This window comes from Rhinopithecus roxellana, chromosome 16 (assembly GCF_007565055.1).
Source record: "Rhinopithecus roxellana isolate Shanxi Qingling chromosome 16, ASM756505v1, whole genome shotgun sequence".
NCBI lineage: Eukaryota > Metazoa > Chordata > Mammalia > Primates > Cercopithecidae > Rhinopithecus > Rhinopithecus roxellana.
The window spans coordinates 114625282-114632554 of NC_044564.1; the positions used below are offsets into that span (position 1 = coordinate 114625282).

The following is a 7273-nucleotide window of genomic DNA, read 5'->3' on the forward strand; positions in this document are numbered from 1 at the left end:
CCAGAGGGATATTGACACTCTGAAGAACGAGTCAGTCATTGACCACATCCTGCATCACAAAACAGGGGCCTTTTCCAGAGTGAAGGCAAGGAGAGAACGTATTCACCACCCAAGAATGTATTCACCACCGAGGTGAACACACAAGATTTGTGGGACTGCCAGGCCCACCTTTTCTCACAGAGGAACAGGATGAAGCCTCATTGTGCAGGTTCCAGCAGGCTCCCAGGTTGGGGGCTGTGATCAAGAATAGGAAGGTCACACTCAGGGTCGGAAAGGCCCAGAAAGCTAGGAAGTCCCTCCGTCAGCTACTGTGCCCCAGGACACCACCGTCCACACATCCCAGTGCCTCCTGCCCCAGGGAGAAGAGTCTCTGGGCCCAGGACCCGAGGTCTGCAGAGACTCAGGAGACACAGAGCCCTGGGGTTCACCACAAGCTTCATCCAAGGGTAAAATGCAAATCAGGATGAGGCATTTGATTCAGGGTCCTCCTGCACTGAGAAGAGGGAAGGACAAGAAGAGCCATGGCCAAAGCAGGGCGAGTCAGGATGAGGCAGAGGCCGAGCTGCAGGCAGAGCCACCTCTGTGGACCTAACCCGGGGATGCCAGGTTCCTCCGGCCACCGCCTCCCCATACTCCTCAGCTGGCTTGGGAGGAGGCTTTCCATCACTATCCCGAAATTCTGCTCCAACAGTAGGCATATAGAGCTTCTGACTCTCTAGAAGCAACGTCTGCATACACCGAGACAACTTGAAAGACCTCCACATAGCGCGGCTCTCTAGTGACGCCCTCTGTCTGGCATCAGCTGGACTTCTGTGTCTCTTCTATCAGCCATGCTGGCTGCCGTCGAGGCAGTGCCTGGGTTTAAGGGATCCCAGGACTTCGTGCTCAGAGTGTGCAAGGCTCCACCTCACCCTTCCTGAGCGCCTGCCTGGGCTGCCCACACGCACCTGTGCTGGGGAGGGGCAGAGGCGGCCACACCCATCCACATCTACCTCTTCCTCTGGGCCAACTGTTCACGGACCAATCACTCAACATACCACCCGTTCTTCATACATTTCCAAAAGAAGGAATGAAGAACACGGTGGCATGTCCAGAAGCCTTTTTCTTCTGGAGGGAAAACAAAACTTTGACCAACGACATAGATAAACCAAATGTCTGCCCTGCTCCCTGACAATCCTTCACTTTCTGCAGCCGCGTGCAGAGGGGGACACGGACCAGGCCACCGAGGCTTCTATGAAAACCAATCTCTCAGTCACCCTGAAAGATGGCTAAGAGCCATGGAGCTTCCTATTTCACCAAATGTGGAGGGGACGTTTGGGGGTGGTGGGCCCTGCATTCAGACGGGAAAGAAGAAACAGGACCCACTGCTGGGATCCAGGGCCAGCGGCCCCCAGGAGTCCCTGGGCACTCAGCTGGAGACGGCACCCCCTGAATTGCCACGCACAGTACAGCAGTTCCCCTGCTCTTCCCTTCTGTCCATCAGGACCCATGGAACTGGGCACCCGGCTCTGGGGTATGGAGAGCACACAGGAGGCCTGGCTCCTCCTCACCCCTGACTCCACAGAAATGAGTCTCAACTCAAGGTCCATTTAAAGGTCTTGGCTTTCTTTCCTGTTCCAACTCCAGAGAGGGTACAGATGTCCACAGTGAGGGGATGGTTACTTGACCACCAGGTGTGGAGCGGCCCTGGCCAGCTGCTGGGAACCCCGCAGACCGAGGTTGTGGCTGGTGCAGGGGGAAAGTGAGATCCTCTCCTCCTCTCTCCTGCCAAGAGTGGGCCAAAGAGAGAAAGGCCAGGGAAAGGTGCACTAACAAAACCGAGTGGGAAGGAGGGGTGACAGTCACAGCTTTCTACACGGAATCCTGCATGCCACAAGAAGTGTCCCCACTCCTTCAGGGCACCTACCTCCACGCTGGGAACACAGTATTAGACCTCGGCATGAGCCACATGTCCCTGCCCACTCCTCGCCCAGAAGGGGATCAGGAACAGGAAGGAGTTTCCAGTGCCATGGACAAGCCCTGGGTGAGCACAGGATTGGGGGTCCTGCTGTGGTGGGTCCGGGGCTGACCAGAGCAGGTCCTAGAAGCAGGCGAGGTGCTGTGCAGTCTGCAGCGTAACTCTGAACTTGACAATGAGGTCTCCCCGCTGAGTGCATACCTTGAGGAAGGGAAGCACCTTTCCGTGGAGTCTGCCAGGTTGCCTGCCAATGGCATTCGTGCCCAGCTAGAGGACCAGCCACCATCCCTGCTGGCCGCAAATGTCCTTTCAGACAAACACGGCACCTTGAGAAAATGAGGCAGAGAGTGAGGGGAGGGTTTGGGTAGGAAAGTCACCGGCTGGTACTGACAAGGACGCTGAGGGTACAGTGGTTCCATCTGAGCAGAAGTGTGTGCCAGGGCTTCTCTTGGAGCACGAAGACAATGCTGCAGGGATGGCTTCTGGCCTGGAAACTCCCTTTTGGGAAAGTGACCTGTGGCTCCATGTAGCTGTTCTGCGTGCGACGGTGCTGAATCTTGTCCTTGTCCTTGTCCTTGGTGGGACCCCTTGTGCTCCGGGTGGAGGAGCACTCTGTGACCTCCCTGGACCAGGCAGCGCCACAGGAGATCCCCTTCAGGCACTCCTGCACGGACCAGGCCACCGAGGCTTCTATGAAAACCAATCTCTCAGTCACCCTGAAAGATGGCTAAGAGCCATGGAGCTTCCTATTTCACCAAATCTGTCCCACCATCTGCAGGACGCGTGTGGTGCTCCCGGCTCTCCTTAGACACTCTCAGCCGCTGAAGTCAACTCACCAAGCATCCAGGAGAGGCTTCTCCCTGTGCCTCTGGGTCATGTGGTCAAGGCCAATGCAGGGCAGAGGAGTGACTGCTGGAAAAGAAGAGCCCAGATGAAGTGCAGTCACCTACCTGAAGTCGGGCTCCCCTGGAAGTCCCCATGAAGTAAGTCTAGGAAGAAACCACCAGAGCCACTGAGGGCCGCTAGATACCCAGTGGGGAGGGAAATTTCGGGCAGCGCGGCTCGTCTTCATGGGCGGATTGCCACAGTGCTCGGATTTCATCACGCCTGCTATCTTCATTAATTTCTATTCCCATGAGAAAGAAGACAGTAATGCAACATTTTATTTTATCATTATTTTTTAAGAGGGAGTCTCTCTGTCGCTCAGGCTGGATTGCAGTGGTAAGATCTCGGCTCACGGCAACCTCTGCCTCCCAGGTTCAAAGAATGCTCCTGCCGCAGCCTCCCCAGTAGCTGGAATTACAGGCACCCGCCCCCATGCCCAACTAATTTTTGTATTTTTAGTAGAGATGGGGTTTCACCATGTTGGCCAGGTTGGTCTTGAACCCTCTGACCTCAGGTGATCTGCCTACTTTGGCCTCCAAAAGTGCTGAGAGTACAGGCATGAGGCACCGTGCCAGCTTTAATGCAACATTTTAAAAATCAAAATTCATGCTAAATACTCCATTGTGAACCAAATATCCACATTTTAAATCAAGTCATCATCAGATCCTGTAACTGCAACACTCTGAGAGCTGTACAAGCGTTGGGCACGGTGGGAAACGAAATCTTGGCAAATTCCATTCAACCCATAAAATTGTCACCAAAGAAAAGGAAAAGTACTCACTTGCGGAATGTTCCAGACAGCGCCCAGGCGCACTGCACTGCCAGAGATGGGGGATCTGCTCCCCGAGGACTGGGACTTTTCCAGTGAAGGCCATTTTCCAGTTTCATCTAAAAGCACAGAAGGACTTCGTGAAATGTTTGGCTTTTTCCTAAGGGAAGGAGGTGCCTACAGCGTTGCCATCACTGCTGCTGGCCACGGGAAGATGCGTACATATCGTCCCGCCCTAAGATCGTGTTTTGAAAGGGGACAACTTTGGAAATTAACTGAGGATGTAACTGCAGAAAAGAGCTGATGGGATCGGGGAGCTGCTCCGATGAGTCTCCAGAGCGGCTCGGTGACCGCAGGAGCTCTGAGTCATCAAAGACCGGGCCCAGGGAGCCTGGAAGAGGAAGGGCCCGCTGCTCCCGGTCCACCCCGGGGCGCGTGAGTTAGGGGCAAAATTTCATGCCGCAACAAGGTGACTCGTTTTTTTGGAACTGAGGCTGTTTCAGAACTTTTTACTCACTCTCGGCTCCGCCCCAGCGCTTCCAGGCCCCGGGCCCGCCGCAAACACCGCTGGGCTTGGACCCAAACCGCGGTCCGGTCCCGCCGGGTCTGGTCCTTTCCGGTTGGAGGCGGCGGTTGGGCTCAGCGCCAGGCGCGCGCCCTCTGCTGGCCGTTGGGAAGCAGCGAGGGAAGCGCTGAGCTCACGGCTGAGCGGTGGTCGCTCGCGGCCGAGCGGTGGTCGCTCGCCCCCTCTCGGGCTCTCGCGGAATCTCTGACATTCTCCGTCCCTTGTTCTCTGCTCCCGGCTGGGGACGCTCTGCTCCAGCCTTGCCTGCTCCCTTTTCTGGGACACGCCTTGGAGCCATGGCTTCAAAGTAAGGACATCTTCATGCCTTTGAGATACCTGAATAGTAGATATCTGAACAGTATCCCCTCTCAGTCAGGCCTGAATGCAAACACCTGCTCCTAGTTCTCTTGGGAAACCGGACATAACCTCAAGATCCAGAAGACCCAAGACTCCTGTTCCCACCACCACATTCTCCAGGCTTCAACCAGCTGGACACTGAGGGCCACGGTGGTGTGTGAGATAAGATCTCCTGGAGAAACCACCCTCCAGCCTTGATCACAATCAGGAAGATGAAAGCAGAAAATTTACTTTGTCCCTGTTTGGGAATCGCTGTCTAAAGGTTCTTCTAAAAATTTGCCCCCATCTGAAGCCAAAGAAATAACAGTCTTTGCCTGGGAGGTTTTTAGGGGTGAAATTGAAGTGCTCTTTTTCCACCAGGCGTGGTGTGTCATGCCCGTAATCCTAGCATTTGGGAGGCTGGAGGTGAGAGAGGTGAGGCTGAGGGGGAAGGATCCCTTGAGGCCAAAGTTCGAGACCAGCCTGGGTAACATAACAAGACCCTATCTTTTAAAAAAATTATATTACATGAAAATATGTTTTTATTTCCCTTCATTTTCCACGGGAAAACTGTAGAGGAAGTTATACTTGTAGCTCTTTCTAATCAATTATATAGATTGTTTGCCCAGCTCAAAAAGAAATCTCAACTATTTTGCCCCAGCTGGCAAATATTAGTACCAAAATCATGGAATCATTTTGACAATATCCTGTACATTTTAAGTTACAAAAATGTTTAGAGAAGAGAAAATTTGTATTCCTTGAATAAATATTATTGTAACATTCTTTGATCTATTACAATGATATAAAATAGCATTTGTTGTTCTTTTGTTTGAACTTATCTTGTGACACTTTCTTCAGAATAGTATTTTCTTAAAACTGGTAGGTATTATAAAGATAAACAGTGATCAGTAGCTTGATTGTATTACAAAATTATCTTTCATATAAGAGGTTGGGGCAGGTACTTCTCATCACATGACTCACCTGTTTGATTTCCAGTGATTTAGAACATGGGTTACCTGGTGTTTTGAGGCTTTGATTAACGTATAACTGATTTTGTAATTGTGGTGCTTAGGTCTATTCCAATCCATGTAAATGGAGCATCCCCAGCCAAGGAGCAGAGAGCAAGGGACTGAGGATGTCAGCGAGTCCGCGGGAGGCCGCTAGGGGACGAGCGACAACCGCTCGGCCGCTAGCTCAGCGCTTCCCTCGCTGCTTCCCAACGGCCAGCAGAGGGCGCGCGTCTGGCGCTGAGCCCAACCGCCGCCTCCAACCGGAAAGGACCAGACCCGGCGGGACCGGACCGCGGTTTGGGTCCAAGCCCAGCGGTGTTTGCGGCGGGCCCGGGGCCTGGAAGCGCTGGGGCGGAGCCGAGAGTGAGTAAAAAGTTCTGAAACAGCCTCAGTTCCAAAAAAACGAGTCACCTTGTTGCGGCATGAAATTTTGCCCCTAACTCACGCGCCCCGGGGTGGACCGGGAGCAGCGGGCCCTTCCTCTTCCAGGCTCCCTGGGCCCGGTCTTTGATGACTCAGAGCTCCTGCGGTCACCGAGCCGCTCTGGAGACTCATCGGAGCAGCTCCCCGATCCCATCAGCTCTTTTCTGCAGTTACATCCTCAGTTAATTTCCAAAGTTGTCCCCTTTCAAAACACGATCTTAGGGCGGGACGATATGTACGCATCTTCCCGTGGCCAGCAGCAGTGATGGCAACGCTGTAGGCACCTCCTTCCCTTAGGAAAAAGCCAAACATTTCACGAAGTCCTTCTGTGCTTTTAGATGAAACTGGAAAATGGCCTTCACTGGAAAAGTCCCAGTCCTCGGGGAGCAGATCCCCCATCTCTGGCAGTGCAGTGCGCCTGGGCGCTGTCTGGAACATTCCGCAAGTGAGTACTTTTCCTTTTCTTTGGTGACAATTTTATGGGTTGAATGGAATTTGCCAAGATTTCGTTTCCCACCGTGCCCAACGCTTGTACAGCTCTCAGAGTGTTGCAGTACAGGATCTGATGATGACTTGATTTAAAATGTGGATATTTGGTTCACAATGGAGTATTTAGCATGAATTTTGATTTTTAAAATGTTGCATTAAAGCTGGCACGGTGCCTCATGCCTGTACTCTCAGCATTTTTGGAGGCCAAAGTAGGCAGATCACCTGAGGTCAGAGGGTTCAAGACCAACCTGGCCAACATGGTGAAACCCCATCTCTACTAAAAATACAAAAATTAGTTGGGCATGGGGGCGGGTGCCTGTAATTCCAGCTACTGGGGAGGCTGCGGCAGGAGCATTCTTTGAACCTGGGAGGCAGAGGTTGCCGTGAGCCGAGATCTTACCACTGCAATCCAGCCTGAGCGACAGAGAGACTCCCTCTTAAAAAATAATAATAAAATAAAATGTTGCATTACTGTCTTCTTTCTCATGGGAATAGAAATTAATGAAGATAGCAGGCGTGATGAAATCCGAGCACTGTGGCAATCCGCCCATGAAGACGAGCCGCGCTGCCCGAAATTTCCCTCCCCACTGGGTATCTAGCGGCCCTCAGTGGCTCTGGTGGTTTCTTCCTAGACTTACTTCATGGGGACTTCCAGGGGAGCCCGACTTCAGGTAGGTGACTGCACTTCATCTGGGCTCTTCTTTTCCAGCAGTCACTCCTCTGCCCTGCATTGGCCTTGACCACATGACCCAGAGGCACAGGGAGAAGCCTATCCTGGATGCTTGGTGAGTTGACTTCAGCGGCTGAGAGTGTCTAAGGAGAGCCGGGAGCACCACACG

At 52.9% G+C, this 7273-nt stretch overlaps 1 pseudogene; it reads right to left on the reverse strand.

Annotated features, from left to right (window-relative positions):
- Nucleotides 1-1084: 1084 nt before the first annotated feature.
- Nucleotides 1085-2739, reverse strand: LOC104667891 (annotated as a pseudogene).
- Nucleotides 2740-7273: the final 4534 nt, after the last annotated feature.